At 41.6% G+C, this 17269-nt stretch overlaps 1 long non-coding RNA gene across 1 annotated transcript; it reads right to left on the minus strand.

Annotated features, from left to right (window-relative positions):
* Positions 1 to 223: 223 nt before the first annotated feature.
* Positions 224 to 2288, minus strand: LOC311065282. Its single transcript, XR_014602814.1, has 5 exons — positions 1605 to 2288; positions 1138 to 1333; positions 897 to 949; positions 539 to 675; positions 224 to 428 (listed from the first exon to the last, which is right to left on the minus strand). It is a non-coding gene; the product is annotated as an uncharacterized lncRNA (long non-coding RNA).
* Between the last annotated feature and the right edge of the window lie 14981 nt (positions 2289 to 17269).

Below are 17269 nucleotides of genomic sequence, written 5' to 3' on the forward strand. Positions count from 1 at the left end.
GACAGTTGGCATTGTATTTTTTTTATGTCAACCGGAAAGGACATGTTTTACCCAATTACATTTTGATTTGTCCTTGGTCAACATGAAATATGGGCTTACCTTGTATTGCGCTGAAAGCCGCAGTCTTCTCTTTTTCCCCCTTCATGTTCAACTAATTTTCACTTAATGTTCAACCATTATGTCATTGACATGACATAACAGAGGATTCAGGTGTTAAGCTAAAAAAAAAAAAGGCAAATTAATGGAAACATGCAGTCAGGCGCTCATCTAGAAGAATTAACCAAATAAGTGTTCACACATTGAAAACCACAGCGCACCCAAACATCACACAGGGGTTAATTCATAGTGTATGTTGAAACATACCTGTCAAGAACTTTGTGGACACAGTCCTTAACGTCCTTCCCTCTATAACGGGAAAGTTGCAGCACCTGTTGGAATAAGTCCATGAAAACTTTCACTGACATATCCCAGAGGAACGTAAAAAGTGTGCGAGTGCATCTTATGCTGTTCATTACTTCCAGACTCTTGAAAAGCCTACCAGGGTATTAAAAGCTTGGACATCACTGAGGAGTTGCTCCTCTCTCTGGAAGTCCTCCATTCTCTCAACATGACTGGCCGCTGAAGAGGCAGGTTCTTTAGTGAATATTGATATGGTCAGGACTTTCTTCTGGTATACTGAAAAATAAGTAAGTGTACACAGAGACATGTTATAGACACCACCCTACAATGATACAAAACACTGATATAATTGAAGAGCAGTTTTTGTGTCCCGATAGGAGAGGAGACAGAGAGAACAGTAAAGGAAGAAAGGAGAGAATGGGCAGAAGAGAGAAGGGTTGCAAATTAAGTGTCCCCCAGTTTGTTGGGGGTCTTCATTGAAATAGATCAGAACTTACCTTGTGCTGGCAATGGGAATGCCCATGTTGGCCTCTCAGTCACTGCATAGCACCTGTAATAAGAACAAAAGTACATTTTAGAAATTACAAAGTGATATTTTTGCATTAAAACTTTCCAAGACAGATGACTATACATTAGATGAGAAATAATAAATATGTCATATTGTAACAATTAGGGGTGCACGATACTACTTGCTGAATTGTAAAGGTTTTGATTACTTGGGGCCTTTGGACAACTCACCATGCCTGACCGTGTCCCTGGATCTGTCATGTCTGGACCTGACCGTGTTCCTCGACCCATCACTGCGGTGGGACCTGTCATCATGTCTGGACCTGACAGAGTGCCTCCGAGCTGTTGCTGTACCTGGAGTCGTGGCTGGTCCTGATGCTGTGCCGGTATCCGACACTGTGTCTGGAGCCATCACTGTGCCTGATGGCTGGAGCCATCACTAAAGACTTAATACTTGGACATAATACTACTACAACACCATGTCACACTGAAAAAGACTACCCCTACTGGTTGGTCTTAGATGTTGACAATCACACATCTCCTCTGATACACATAGTTCAACACATTGATCCTGTAACTACTTACTCATTGCTTGTGAATTAGGTATGGTAATGATTTCTTTAGTATGCACAACATGTAACACCTTGTACTGACTGTACTTAAAATGTGTTGGTGCAATGGAGAAAGTGAATACTCACGGGGTGTGGACATTTCTCTGCTCCGAGGTGTTACACTTGCATGTCGGGAGCCTGGAAAAGACAAAGAATGTTCTTAGATCGAAATACAAAAGGTGACTGCTTAAATGTGATTCATACTCACTGTGTGTAGACATCTCCCTGTGCCAAGACCCCTCAGCATGCTCCAACTCGACAGACATGGTGTCCACCACGACATCCACCAGGCCATCCAGGGCTTGATTTTCAGAGTCTGAAACATAACAATCAGCTTGTAACTGATTTCATGTTGTGTGTACCCAATACATCATTATCATATGTCATAAATTGACATCAATACTCAACAAGCATTGAGTAACACATTGTTGTCCTGGCTGGACTGCAACTTCCTTGGTGCGATAGGAAAGGAGGGCACCTATACGGCTGCAATATAAAGTAAAAATAAACATATCCATATCTAAAATAGACAGCCTTATTAAAGCATTTGATTGTCATTTTTGACAATGGACTTATAAATTGATTATAGAAGAAAGTTACCCATAATGCTCCAAAACGTCATATAAAACATGAATGGTCTACAATGTGAGGCCCAGTTTCTGTTAACACATTTCATATTTAGAAGTTACTTGAGAAACATATGAACTCTACATCAGTCATCATCTTGTCTTTTAACAGGTTTCCTCTTCCCTTATCACCACATCCACATCCTCCTCTTCCTCCTCTGCTTGGCTGGTCAGGTTGTAGTTGTCACATTCACAAGCTTTAACTAGAAGTTATACAATTCAACTGTAAATATTGATTCAACTATTTGTACTTGAATTATTGAGTAAATGATCCAAAAACCTGCCTGAAGTCATCTTTATCTTGACTAACTGGGACGTCAGCCAGTCCTCCTGGGGGTCCTTTCTCATCTTGTAAGTTGTGTTTGTTTGGCATTTGGCCATCTAATGGTTCCCTTACCCCTGTCGATCCAATTATTAGGAATTGTACCCTCTGTCTCCTTTCCATCCTCCAACCACACATCCCTGGCATACATGACCTGAAAAAGACAGCACAAACATGTTAGTGCAATATCAGAAAATAAATTATGTGAACCATAGTCAATAAATCACCGGGCAAGTGGTCATGTTAGTAGAGGGCAAAGAACTAGAGGCGGCCGGATTGAAAATGCTACGATTCTCATTAGAAGCAACATGGAGGGATGAGAACAGAAATGACTACATTTGAGTATAAGCCCAGGTTAGAAGGTTAGACGATAAAGCAAGAGAGGTGGATAAAGCGAGAGGTGAGGTAGAGATGGTTTATCTGAGGCGGAGGGAGAAGGATGCTGAAACGCAAGACAAATAGCAAATTTAGGGTGTGCTGAGAGAGACAAGCAGGTGATGATCGAGGAAGGTGCAGCCATGATGGGAACTAGCTGAAAGAAAAATAAAATGTAACCTTTAATATTGCTGTTCCAGACCATAGCGAAAGGGTATGAGGACAAAACCACCAACGTTTCTTGTGGGAGGCAAGCCACCTTGCGGAACAGATCTGTTTCACGCAGTAGTCCATCTTTCATCCTACCCTGACTTGGCTTCCATTTCCTTGCTTGTTCTTTCACTGAAGTCCTGATTGTTTTTCTGGATATATGATTTGATTGACAGCCGCAGCAGTGCAGCCAGTCTCATCCCTGACATTGTTGTCTCCTATCAAGGGACCATAGATGACCCACCCCAATAGGGTCCTCACAGCATATGGTCGATCTGCCTGGCTGTTAACCACCTCCAAAAAGGTTCCAATAACTTTGAAGCATTTCTGCCAATCAGTAGGTCAACACCAGAGTCTATTTCTTGCAGTTTCATATGTTTCAAATAAGGTCATGGTGACAAGCCCTGTTGTTTTTGGAATATTGTGTTGTGAGACAGGCATGGTTTTATGAGTGAACACATTAGGGAGTTGTATGAAATCATTTTTGTCCAACTTGGCTATTTCCAAACCTGAGATATGGTGACTGGTCTCAGGCTTCACTTGGTTCATTGTGCGGAGAAGAATATTTGTTTTTTGTCCGGTAATGTTTAGCCTTCTCATTAAGTTTTCAGTGCAGAATGTGGATGTGCTTCCATGGTCCAAAAATGCATATGTTTGCAACACTGTCTCCCTGTGGCTCTTCACTTGAACGGGTACTATGGAGAAGATGGAGGTTTCATCAATATGACCACATGTGTGAGGTGAGACGACAGCATTGTTTCCTATTGATTTCTTTTCCGTTTCTTCCAGGGTTGAGCTCTAGGGGGTACGGGCGGGTACGGCGTACCCTTAGTTATGAGACTGTGGGGGCCGCGCGTGCTCAACATGCACTCACCGTCAGCGGCGGTCGTTAACACCTTAAAGTTTAAACAATAGCCTCTGAAGGTTAGCGCCGTCAGTGGCGAGACATTCTCAATAGCGTCTACCTGGCTGCTTTGCATAACATTAGGCTACTGGAGAAAAGCCATGTACTTGAATTGAATGTGCACTGCAGAGTGTGAAGGGGATTGCTTAGCAGAGCACCCAGTTCTCTGAGACAAGACAAAGACAAGTTGTCTGATTATTTTAACTGCTTATCTGTGGGTGAGTCTATGTAAAGGGCTTTTATATAAAACTAAAAGGAAAATTAAATAATTGATTAATTGAAACAAAAATAAAAACAACAAATTAACAATGCAACAAAATAATAAGAAATATAAATACATTAATAATCACATGTTGAATACAGTATTAGTAAGTGGCTATGTGCACATGCCTGCGCACGTGACGTCATAAAATACAGTACCCTTAGTTCAAAAATCCACAGCTCACCACTGGTTTCTTCAATGTGGAGTATATCAGGATGGTTTTGTTCACACGTATCACAGGTTAAACGACTTGTGCAGTCTCTGCTTAAGTGTCCTCTTTTCAAACAGCCAAAAACAGACTCCCTTTTCCTTTAAGTAGTCCATCTTCTCTCTGTGTCTTCTCTATTTCATCTGTGGACACCGCTCCAATGTGTGACCACTTTTATTGCAGAAAAGACAATCATTATGATAGCTGATGAATACACTTCTTTCCACTCCATTTGACTGCACTGCCGTTTCTATGGGTGTTACTGTTGTGGCAAAACTGCTTCTTGGAATGTCTCTTGTGTCTCTTGGTTTGATGATGGTTGAGGTTTTGACAGTTGTAGTTTTCTTAGCATCTTGTATGTTTCCAAACAGTGGGTCAGACAGTATTTTTTACCTGTCTCTCTATGAATTGTACAAGGTCAGAAAGCTTAGCACGATGTCCATGCCTCTCCTGTAGCTTGCATGCCTTGTTCCTCCAGGTTTATCCGAGCTTGTATGGATGGCCTTTTGTATATTGTTCAAAGTAATGTAAGCAGTCACTGTAATCGTCAGTCTTTTTCTCCACTCCTCTCTCAAATGCCCTGATAAACATTTCATATTGCAATGGGTCACCATCATAAACTGGAATGTCTCTTGGTGGTAAAGTGGAATACAGATTTTGCTTAACCAGTAAAGCAGTTTTTTCATTCTGTCTTCGTAGCACATTACAAATATCACCTGCAGGGGGTGTAGTGTGAGTGACATGACCTTGAACATTCTTTTTCCCATGAAGCTGTACATTTTCAGTTTGCACATTTTGGTTTATTATATTTTCGGTTTGAACATTTTGCCTGGGGAGAGAGTATTGCATTAGAGGAGTCATGTAATGAGCTTTGGCAGATTTTTCATGAAGTGGTTGTTTTGGTCTCACAACCTGTGGCTGGGAGGGAGGCTTTGTGGTTTCCATTGTTTCCTTTTTAGGTAGGTAGGTATGTATTTGCATTTGGGTTGAATGGGGTTGTTTCCTTTGGAGCAGCAGCTCCTTTCTTTGAGTTTGTCCCACTTGACACTCTTGATGAGTTCCTTGGCCCATGGTTTCCAGTACATGTGCCTTTGCATTTGCTGCTTCCAGCTGAGTCTCCATTTCCAGTTGCTCCTTTTGCATTCTGAGTTGTTCCTGTTATGCTTCAATTTCATATTTTTGTGTAAGCCAGCCACCTGTTCCATGAGAGCAGCCTTTTCAGCCTGAGCTATGATGAGCAGATGAAGTTGAAGATAATTTTGATGGAGTGGATTTGTGTGTGGATTTTGATACATTTGATATACTGTCATGGGGTCCAATGTCATCAGAATGTACAGCACTCCACATTTCACTTTCAGCAGTGACCGGTGTTTGTGGCTCCTTTTCAACAGTGACATGTATTGGTAGTTCCTTCTGAATAATGACATGCATTTGCTGTTTCACCTCTGATAGCCACAGGTGTACATCCTGTACAAAACCTTCCAGAATATACATTTTTGGTTGAAACCATGAATTTTGCTTGCAATTTCCTCCTCAGGTAATGGCAAAACCACCAATGATGAATGACTTTCCCTTGGTTCATCACACAGTTTGATTAATCTGAAGGTCACTGCAAATCAACAGCGAGACAAAATTAAACATATTACAAACATAAACAAACAGATAATACATATATTACAATATATTAAAAGCAGAAGTGATACTTAGGCGTCTTCCTTCTTGCGTGTATCATCATCAGATGTCCAGCTCAATGACGTGCAGCCACTCCCTCGTCTCAGGTCCCACATGGTCTGTACAGGACACAGAGGTGATTATGTGATAGGCAGTCTGCATAAGCATGCTGTGCAGTCTGTCAGGCCCAAACTGTAGGAGTAGTAGCGCAGCAAAATAAACTTTATCTTGAAAGAAAGAATAAGAAAGTCGGAAGATTACTATAGTCTAAAAACATAAACAAACAGATAATACATATATTAAAAACAGAAGTGATACTCAGGCATCTTCCTTCTTTCGTGTGTCATCATCAGATGTCCAGCTCAATGACGTGCAGCCACGCCCTCGTCTCAGGTCCCACATCAAAGAGACCGGCCTCCGATGGTGGCCTGTACAGGACACAGAGGTGATTATGTGATAGGCAGTCTGCATAAGCATACTGTGCAGTCTGTCAGGCCCAAACTGTGGGAGTAGTAGCGCGGCAAAATAAACTTTATCTTGAAAGAAAGAAGAAGAAACCCGGAAGATCTATAGTCTACTATAGTCAACACTAAATCGCGCACACATACACACTTTGTAGGGGTTTGGATTGTGTCGTTACCTTGCCATGATGCAACTCGAAAGGTCACTGAAAATCAACAGAGAGACAAAATGAAACATATATTAAAAACATAAACAAACAGATAATACATATATTACAATATATTAAAAACTGAAGTGATACTCAGGCGTTTTCCTTCTTTCGTGTGTCATCATCAGATGTCCAGCTCAATGACGTGCAGCCACGCCCTCGTCTCAGGTCCCACATCAAAGAGACCGGCCTCCGATGGTGGCCTGTACAGGACACAGAGGTGATTATGTGATAGGCAGTCTGCATAAGCATACTGTGCAGTCTGTCAGGCCCAAACTGTGGGAGTAGTAGCGCGGCAAGATAAACTTTATCTTGAAAGAAAGAAGAAGAAACCCGGAAGATCTATAGTCTACTATAGTCAACACTAAATCGCGCACACATACACACTTTGGTAGGGGTTTGGATTGTGTCGTTACCTTGCCATGATGTAACTCGAAAGGTCACTGAAAATCAACAGAGAGACAAAATGAAACATATATTAAAAACATAAACAAACAGATAATACATATATTACAATATATTAAAAACTGAAGTGATACTCAGGCGTTTTCCTTCTTTCGTGTGTCATCATCAGATGTCCAGCTCAATGACGTGCAGCCACGCCCTCGTCTCAGGTCCCACATCAAAGAGACCGGCCTCCGATGGTGGCCTGTACAGGACACAGAGGTGATGATGTGATAGGCAGTCTGCATAAGCATACTGTGCAGTCTGTCAGGCCCAAACTGTGGGAGTAGTAGCGCGGCAAAATAAACTTTATCTTGAAAGAAAGAAGAAGAAACCCGGAAGATCTATAGTCTACTATAGTCAACACTAAATCGCGCACACATACACACTTTGGTAGGGGTTTGGATTGTGTCGTTACCTTGCCATGATGTAACTCGAAAGGTCACTGAAAATCAACAGAGAGACAAAATGAAACATATATTAAAAACATAAACAAACAGATAATACATATATTACAATATATTAAAAACTGAAGTGATACTCAGGCGTTTTCCTTCTTTCGTGTGTCATCATCAGATGTCCAGCTCAATGACGTGCAGCCCCGCCCTCGTCTCAGGTCCCACATCAAAGAGACCGGCCTCCGATGGTGGCCTGTACAGGACACAGAGGTGATTATGTGATAGGCAGTCTGCATAAGCATACTGCAGTCTGTCAGGCCCAAACTGTGGGAGGAATAGCGCGTCAAAATAAAGTTTATCTAGAAAAAAATAATAAAGTCGGAAGATTTTATTATTTCCGGACCACACAACAGCTAGGCACTCCAGTTCGCTGGTTGAGTAATTTCTCTCCGCTTTGTTTAGGCTTCTGCTAGCGAAAGCTAACACCTACAGCAGTGGCTTGAGTCCATTGTAAGTTGCCATGTAAGTTGTACTTCACTTCACTCTGACCCACTGGTGTTTTCTGCTCTCCATCGGCCAAGTATATGGGACCCTTAGTCCAAGGAGTCATGTCACCTTTTCCCCTTTCCTTCATTGCTGTCCATAGGCCCCGATTAAGCAGTGTGAAGGAGGAGCCAGTGTCCACAATCGCTCTCCCTTTCCAATGTCCTATCGCTACGGGCACCATCAATTGGAGTGATGGCTGCTTTGAGGTTTGTTTAAGTGGGTGAGATGCGGAAAGCTTCAGGGAAAATAATTGCACAGAAGTTACCGTGTTGGCACCAGCCTGGGGACCTTGTCCTGAAAAAGACTGATATCCCTTACTTTTCTTTCCATCATCCGCAAGGGGACGTGTAGCAGGAGCATGTGTGCCCTTGCAACGCCAACAGAACGGTGCTGGAGCTTTGGAAGAAGTGGTTGTATTCACAGTGACTGTGACTTTTACAGCATTATTCTGTCTTGTTTTTGGTGTTGTTGTCTGTACTCTCTGGTCATAAACACGCCGATTTTCCCTGTCTTTTGCCAGCTGTTGTCCAAGTCGAACCAACGCAATCCACCGTGTTCACTCCACTGCTTCGCAGCTTGCTTGTGCTGAGGCTGCCAACGTTGGCACAGAGACCTGTACATATAGGCAAAATGTCTAAGGCTTTCGTCTTCACCCTGTACTCGGGTTCGAACTCTCAGCCAATTCGTCCTCATAGACCAACACGCCCAGGTGTTGGTCTCCTGGCCTACTACATCCCACTAGTCTCTGGCAGTGCCATGCAACACATTCCTGAGTGTCACAATGAGTTCCTCATCCAACAGGGGCTGCATGGCGAGAAAGTCACGGCACTTTTCCAAATAACGCAATAGATCTTAGGTGTCCTCACGCTGTCCAAAGGTGGTTAATTGGAGTTTAATGGGAGATTTGCCCATAAATCCTCCTCGCAGGTCACCTTGTACGTTCTCCCGACGTGTACCTCCACCAGTGCGTAGCGTGGACTGCAGATGTTGATGCGCCTTACCAGATGGTGCAGTAGGTGGTATGACAGGAGAACTGGTTTGTAGTGTGGTTTGAACAGCAGTTCCAGCCACTGAAGTAGTGTTAATATTGTTAATATTTCTGTATTCATGGTCTCCAGATTTTTCAAGCATGTTGCTACTGATGATTGAGTGTGTTCCAAATTGTGTACAATAGGGGCAGAGCAGTATTTACAACCCTCAGAACTTCAGTATGGCGTTTCAATTTCCAGTTCATGCTCACTCATTGCAGTTGAATGTCCATCCGGTTCATTGATCTGATTTATTTCACTTATTGCAGGTGAATTTCCATCCGGTTCATTGATCTGATTTATTTCACTTACTGCAGGTGAATTTCCATCCGGTTCATGTATTTGAGGCTGGTTAGCTTGAGTTGACATTGTTTGAGGGTGGTGGTGGTGGTGATGATTTGTTTGAGGGTGGTGGGTTTGACACCAACACGGGTGCTGAGTTTCTATTTCATCAAAGACCCACAAGTTTCCATCAAACTTTTCCATTTTGAAATTGCAAATGTTCCCTTTTTGATTGCGTTTGAATAAATAAAATTGTTATTTCCCACTGAGCTTGTTTGCACAGTTTTGCTTGTTTGTTCCTTTGTTTGTTGAAAATGATCCGGTTTTGCACCTGTGAACTCAGTTGTTTTTGCTTGAGATTGAGGTCCTTTTAAACATCTGGGGTGCCACTTTTTATGTAACGGTTTAGCTTTGATATTACTGTTTGGGGTGCCAGTTAGGCCAAAGCCTAACACGAATTTAGTCCAGTCTGGACAAAAAAAACACTTTTTTAAAAGCCAACCTTACACAGGATTTAAATGCACAATTAGTAGAACCAAATGAACCTTAAAACCTGAAACCAGGGATTGATTACCCACAAAAGAATACCTTCAACTCAATAAACAACAGAATGAATGAAATACACAGACACAAAAAACCTCAGTTTGACTTTGTATTGTAAAATAATCCCCAATCCAGTCCACAGTTTGTCCAATACCACGCAGTTTAGTGTCAGTTCACAGAGAGTCACTATTCACAACCCACTGTTCCTTCAAAACAGGTTATTCACAAATGTATTGAAATTGGTTAACCAAAATGAAATAAAGACAAAATAAAAATGCCCCACGACCTTTACCGTGGTGGCGAACGAATGAATGAGGCAACCAGCTGTATACCGTGTTTGTGTGAGAGGAGGGGGGGGGGGTAGCTCCAGGAATCCACTCCACTTTTTCCGGTGTGCCTGTGTGTGTGTGTGCGGTTTGGATTGTGTAGTTACCTCGCCATGATGCAACTCCAAAGGTCACTGCAAATCAACAAAATGAAACATATATTACAAAGATAAACAAACAGATATTACATAGATTACAAACAGAAGTGATACTCAGGCGTCCTCTTCTTTCGTGTGTCATCGTTAGACGTCCAGCTCAATGACGTGCAGCCACGACGTCCAGATCCAACCCTAGTCTCCCCCAGGGAGGAACCCCAAATTTTGGAAAGAAAGACTAGTGCTGTTATACCTTAAGATGAACTTAATGAAACAGGCATGATTAGTCAAACAGTGGTACAACTGTCTGCCACTGACTAGAAAAAAATCTTAACAATAATGCATTGCACCTGTGCTGACCTACTGAACCGGGGAATATACCATTTGGGTATATACCATAGGGAATACAAGTGTTGTGGAGAATATAATACCTTGTGAAAGCCATCATTTTGTTCTAATTTGAATTTGTAGTTATTTTACAGTAATTTAATAACATAATAATCAATGCTGTAGACATAGATCACATTCATGATTTTATTTTATGAAGCACATGTCTTGTAACTATTCCATTTGGAAAATAGCAAGCAGCATATCCTTTTAATGCTTGCATGTATGATTGAAAATAATGCCATACCTTGCTATACCCAATTGACGCCCCTGATAGACCAGTAGTGGAAAAAGTACTCAAATGTTTTACTTAAGTAAAACAATCAATACTGCAATATAGAAATACGTAAGTAAAACCAGAATTCTAAATTGACTTGAGTAAAAGTAAAAAAGTAATGGCATAAAGTACCAAAGTATATGTACTTAAAGTACCAAAAGTAAAAGTACTCATGCAGAATGTCCCTTTTCAAGTTTTCAAATGCATACAAATCTTTTGAAAATAGTTATAGCCGATCTACAAGCTCATAATGCATCGCGATGCGAAACATTGTGAGCTTGTAGATCTGCTATTTTCAAAAGATTTTTATACATTTTGAAAACTTGAAATGGGACATTTCTGCAAAATGAGTACTTTTACTTTTGGTACTTTAAGTACATTTTGATGCCAATACTTCTGTACTTTTAACTCGAGTACATTTTGAATTCCAGACTTTTACTTGCTTTACTTTTACTTCTGCTGCTGGGGCCTTTCAGTAGGCCTGTCATGAGCCTCTAGCTGAGGTTGGCTTGGGGGTCCTCTGGCTACTGAGAACCAGGCATCAACATCTTTAATGAATCCATCTTTATATTTATTGACCTTTGAGAACCAATCATTTTGCCTTTCTTGTTCATCATGTGGAATAAGAGGCATCAAAGAATCATGCAGTGCATTGGAATTTTCAGACAATTTCATCAAGTTGTGTGTAGCGGTCCCCACCGAAAGATATAAGACTTGAACTGATCATGAATTGATTACGATCCAAAGATCAACGTAAGAACTGGCAAGACAGTACAAAAACAAATAAAATACTCTGTTAGTTTCCCATACGTTGTGCAAGAACAACAGGTGGCTATCATAACACTAGCTCACTTAAGCTCCAAATGTAAATAATAGAACATTCAAACTGTACTGAAAGTGCTTTTTAACATGGCTTTGACGATCAGTCAGCATTACTGTAATTACTTTACAATGAATTAAGGCAGATGACTTCGACATCATCACTTATTCTAATAAGTGATGATTTTTTAGCAGTTGTTTTTAACTCATGAAACACTGTTTTTAACCTTTTTCAAGGGTGTACAATTCAAACCTTTCATTTTCAACACACTTTACAGAAAGAGTAGCAAACTCAACTCTGGTTTAGTTTGTTCTTATTATCCATAGCACCACATTCCTTTGTTGCAGAAATACATTTCTTTCATTCAAAGTCCTTCAATATACCTTATGCTGAACAAGAGGTAAACAAATCAAGCAATGCATTTTTAGCAATGGTCCTGTCCTTGTATCACTACAAAACACCTGCTTAGCTGCTAAAGTAGCTAACAAAAGTTTGTAGCAACTCACCAATGTTATCAGAAAGGAACGCTTAGCCCTCTGGCAAGACTGAGATGATGGGCAAGGTGTGTGTGCTGTCTTGTGTGGATTCCATATGTATTTAGATTAGTATTAATTTGTTTGGGCTCTGTGACTCTGTCGCTCTCAGTGATCTCTCCTGCAGTGCAGCTGCAGTGCAGGTTGCCAGGTTGGTTCTGTGGGAATAGGGATTCACAGCAGAGAATGTGGCAGAGACAGAGAACGGGCGGGGCAAGTAGTAGAGGGGTGTCATGTGATTGGGGGAATTCATCTGTCAGTCTTCATATCCTTGGCTGGCTATGCGCTTGTAGATATGCTATCTTTGTCGTGAAAATATGTGCAAATTGTTGAATATATATTTATATATTTTTAAGTGAACATTTGTAACTCAAATTTTTGCTTCTGAGGGAGTCTACAAATTGTTTTAAAAAATGATGCTATATCAGTGGTTCTCAAACTTTTTCATGTCAAGGACCCCCAAAGTGATATGTATTTGAACACGGACGTAGGGGAGACCATGTTGTTCCAGGGACCCCCGCCTAGAAGCAAAGATTTGAGTTACAAATGTTTGCTTTAAAAGAATATACATATTCAATACATATATTTTTTTAATAGCAGTTCTACTTGAGCTCAGAATCATGGTCAGTGAGCTCAGTTCGGGGCTCTCCCCCAGGCTGGCAGAGGGAGAGTAGTGCCCAGGATTACAGCTTAGTCAATTGGCACTGGGTGAAAAAAATGGGATACAAAAATCGTGGGATAAAAAGAGAAAAGAAAGTGTATTTGAAACAAAACATTAAACAGATCACTAATAGGCTTACACACCTAATTAACACTCAGTGATGTTTGTCATTTTTTTATAATACTTTTCAATCTGTATTTCATGAACCGATAACAAACCAAGCTAACCGTCCATAAACTCAACACAATATTAGTCCGGCCGTTTCGAGCAAAAATCGTACACTTTACGATAAAAGCATGACATTTGGCACACCGTTAGGGCATGCCATAAGGAACATTTTTGGCTATAGGGCCATCGCAGTTTTGTCCTGTGGTAACTATGGCAGCCATTTTCCAAAATGGCCGCCACCTGCTGTCATTTTACCAATAACTCAGGTGCTAGACCACCTAGGATCTTGATTCTGGTGACTAATCCTACATTTTCAAGGATGAGGAATACAGTGGTACTATTTACAACATGCTACTACCTAACTACATATATCTGGCATTCAGTTAATTAGATAATTGTAAACCCCTCAAAATATGTAATGATGTAGTACAGTAGCCTACATGTTTTCAAACTGACACGTGAGAGTCAAGAATGCAGTACTTCACTGTTTTCACTCTTTTATTAGTAGTAGTATTGCATAATTATTTTAAATGGACTATAAGACACAACAAAGACAGAGTACTCATGAGTCATAGCCTAATGGCATATAGACCAATTATTTGTTTACCAACATTGAGACTGGACGCACAGGTGAATGTTTCACGCAATCAATTCTCAACCTGTTGTTTTGGGGTGCGCTGGTTTCAGCACACCCCAACCCCCTCTTGTGTGTTGGCTAGTGAGGTGCGTCCTAGCGAGACCTGATAGAATGGGTTTCATTGCGCACATACTGGTTCCGCACATAATGGTTCTTAGCAGTGTGACGTCGTCTGTTAAGGGGTCTATTCAATAAAGCCAGATAACCTACACAATGTTAGTTGCACAGTCCACCACAGTAGCAAAGGGTAGTACACTGAAGTGCTGCCTTAACACATCTGCATTGTCCACTGCATCCCTTTTTGCAACCACAGCGGAAGAGTTCCCGACAGGCCAGGCTCGCTTCTGTGTGGTCCAGTGCACTTCCCATCCTCCTGTCAAAATTAGAATCAGATTTATTGTCAGATCACAGGTTTACAAGTGTAAAGAAGTGGATTAAATTATTTGCATTCACCTGTCTCCTTCCTCTTCCACCCCCATTCACCTGGGGATGGGAGTTCAGGGGCTGCAACCATCGCCTGTCCCCAGCAGTGGCCAGCTTGGTAGGCTGCCCTCTTAGTATGTTGAATCAGTGCAGCTCGTGTTGGGGGGAGTCCATCAATTGTTCTGCTCTTCTAGGTGAATAGCTGCTTCCGTGCCTGATTCACTGATGCCTGGCCGCTAGTATGGTCATAGAGCAATACCACAAATGGTCAGTATCATTATCATGGTCAGTATCATGGTCAGTATAATGGTCTCATGGTCAGTACCAAGGTCAGTACTGTGGTCAAATGCATTAATCTGTGGGGCTATTTGCCCTTGTTTAAGGAGAATTAAGGAGTCAAGGCATTTCTTCTCCTCAGTTGATTTTATTAAGGAGAGAAGATAATTACTTACATGGTTACACAGGACAGGTCATGGCAGCTTTCAGCAGGAAAAGAGAGAGAACTCAGCTCAGAGTGGATATTTATACCCAGTGTCTATGCACATGCATGCTGTTCCTATAGGTTTGTGCATGTGGTGTGTGTGCTCTGAACCAGATGTCTAAACAGTGTGTATCCTATGTGTGTGTGTGCATGTATGGATGTACTTCAGTGTGCACGTAGGTATGTGTGTTACATCCTCTTGTTTGTGTATGTGTGTGTGTGTGTGTGTGTGTGTGTGTGTGTGTGTGTGTGTCCATTGTGCAGAAGAGCAACACCCCAAGATCCTAGAGGTCAGCTAAGGTCAGATGCCCTCTGGGAAGCATCCTTTGAACTGGACATCTAGTGTTCTCTGGAATGTGCTGTAGACCACTCAATATCAGCCTCATGTCTCTGTGTGTGTGTGTGTGTTCAGATTGGCTCTATAAGTCCATAAATGTGTATCAATATTTACCACATTCCCCCCTACGGAGGGCCCAAAAGGTCCTTCGTAAACAAGGGTACAATGAAGAAAATCAAACACAAGTAAGAAAACCATACTTCAAAAACATACTCCTCAAAAAGACAGAACTCATCACATCACAACATCTCATTGGCCCCCCTTGATAGACGTACTGTGACACAATCAGACCAACATAAAACAGGCATTAAGATTACACAGTATTGTCATAAGGTGATTCACATTCAATTTCAAAATAAAACTAGACAAACTGTTTCACAAATCATGCAAGAATATCAGTATTTAGAAACGTGTCGGCTTACGATCACTGCGTAGCCATGGATCACATGACGCTCGTCTGACGATAACCGGCAACACTGGAACTTATTTCCCAATAAAACAAGCTTAAAAAGAAAACAACTCAGAAAATCTTATTCACAGAAAATACATAGGATGCTCACGTCGCATCGAAATGCATTCCCCTTCCAATCAGTGTGCAGGTCTCTCTGTTCCTTAAACTCTGGGAAAAAATGTTAAACATATTCACAACATCACAATGAACCATGTGCTCTCTAGGGACTTTCTACCCTTTCTAGTCACCATGTCCATATGTACTCAACAACAAAAATAAAAAACTCCACATTTAATACAAGAGACCAGAGAGTGAAAAATAATCCTTCACAACACTGCAATAAAACGGCAGCCAAACACTCCGCAGTTTAAATCACCATTATCACAAACATATAACCAACATACATTCAACAAAACACTAGTTGATACAGCTTCGTCGTCACTCACTTACAGAACAATAGATCTGCTGGTTTGTGTGTAAAAACTCTCCCCAATCTTCAAATTTAGGACATGTAAGATAATACATCTGTTTGTACTTTAAATCTCTGTTTTCCAAGGCCAAGAGCTTCCGAACCTCTGTCGGACCCGCTCAATTGAAATGTTAAAATGCCAGAGGTTAGGCCATAAAAACAAATAATCTTCACATTCGTGGCAAATACCTCGTTGACTCTTTTTATTACACATGTCAACTTTCCTCTAATACTCCTCATGTCAATTTAGTCAACTAAATATCAACAAACATATAACATCAACAAACAACCTGTTGAAAAGACAGACAAACATTGAAACATGTTAAACCTTCCATCCAGTCCACAAACACAAAGTCCAGTCACACGGAGCAGAGATGGATCCTGTGGCATAGGCAAAGAATGGGTGGGGGCCATCTGTGCCCCTCAGTGCTGAGTGCTGTTCCCTGGTTGCATCCTTGCTGCAGCTGTCTGTGCAGCTAGCAAGCCAACATGCTGCTGTCCTCTGTCCATACTACTCTGAAGTTTTCCTGTAACCCTCTTTTTACTTCTTTTCTTCCATGTCGTCACAGGGGTTGATGCTGTGAGGTTCCATCGTAGATCTGTTGAAGATCAGGTCTTGTCAATTTTCCATAGCCTGCTCCTCTGGTGCATCTGTGTAGGAAGATGGTCTGCATCTGGTCCGGATGAGCTTTCAAAAAAATGTTCTTCCCAAAAGAAAATCACAGCTTGTACTCCTCTTCTCAAGTTCTTCTCGTGTGGAACGGTCACAGACACTCCAGTGTCCAGCACTGTAGTCTAAAAAAGACCAAACCATTTACACGTCCTGGCTGGTTCGCCAAATGTAGTAAAAGTTGCATAGAAGAAGTTGAAAGGTCCAGACCAGTAATGTTCCTCAAGTCGATTTATTGGACAAAACAGAGTACAGAGCACCAGAGCACATGTCAGCCTTGCTGCTACATGGTGTGGCCGGAACAGAACAGAGCAAGAAGAAGAAGGGCAAGGAGGGAAGGGACAAGAAGGGACGGTTTCTTTGTCCACACAGTATTTATAGGCAGACTTCACATGTGTGTGTATGTACTTGCATACATTGGATGTGCACGGAGCTAGGTGTGTGTGCTACATCTCCTCTGTGTGTGTGTGTGTGTGTGTGTGTGTGTGTGTGTGTGTGTGTGTGTGTGTGTGTGTGTGTGTGTGTGTG

Source organism: Gymnoscopelus microlampas, assembly GCF_963454915.1.
Source record: "Gymnoscopelus microlampas genome assembly, chromosome: 17".
NCBI lineage: Eukaryota > Metazoa > Chordata > Actinopteri > Myctophiformes > Myctophidae > Gymnoscopelus > Gymnoscopelus microlampas.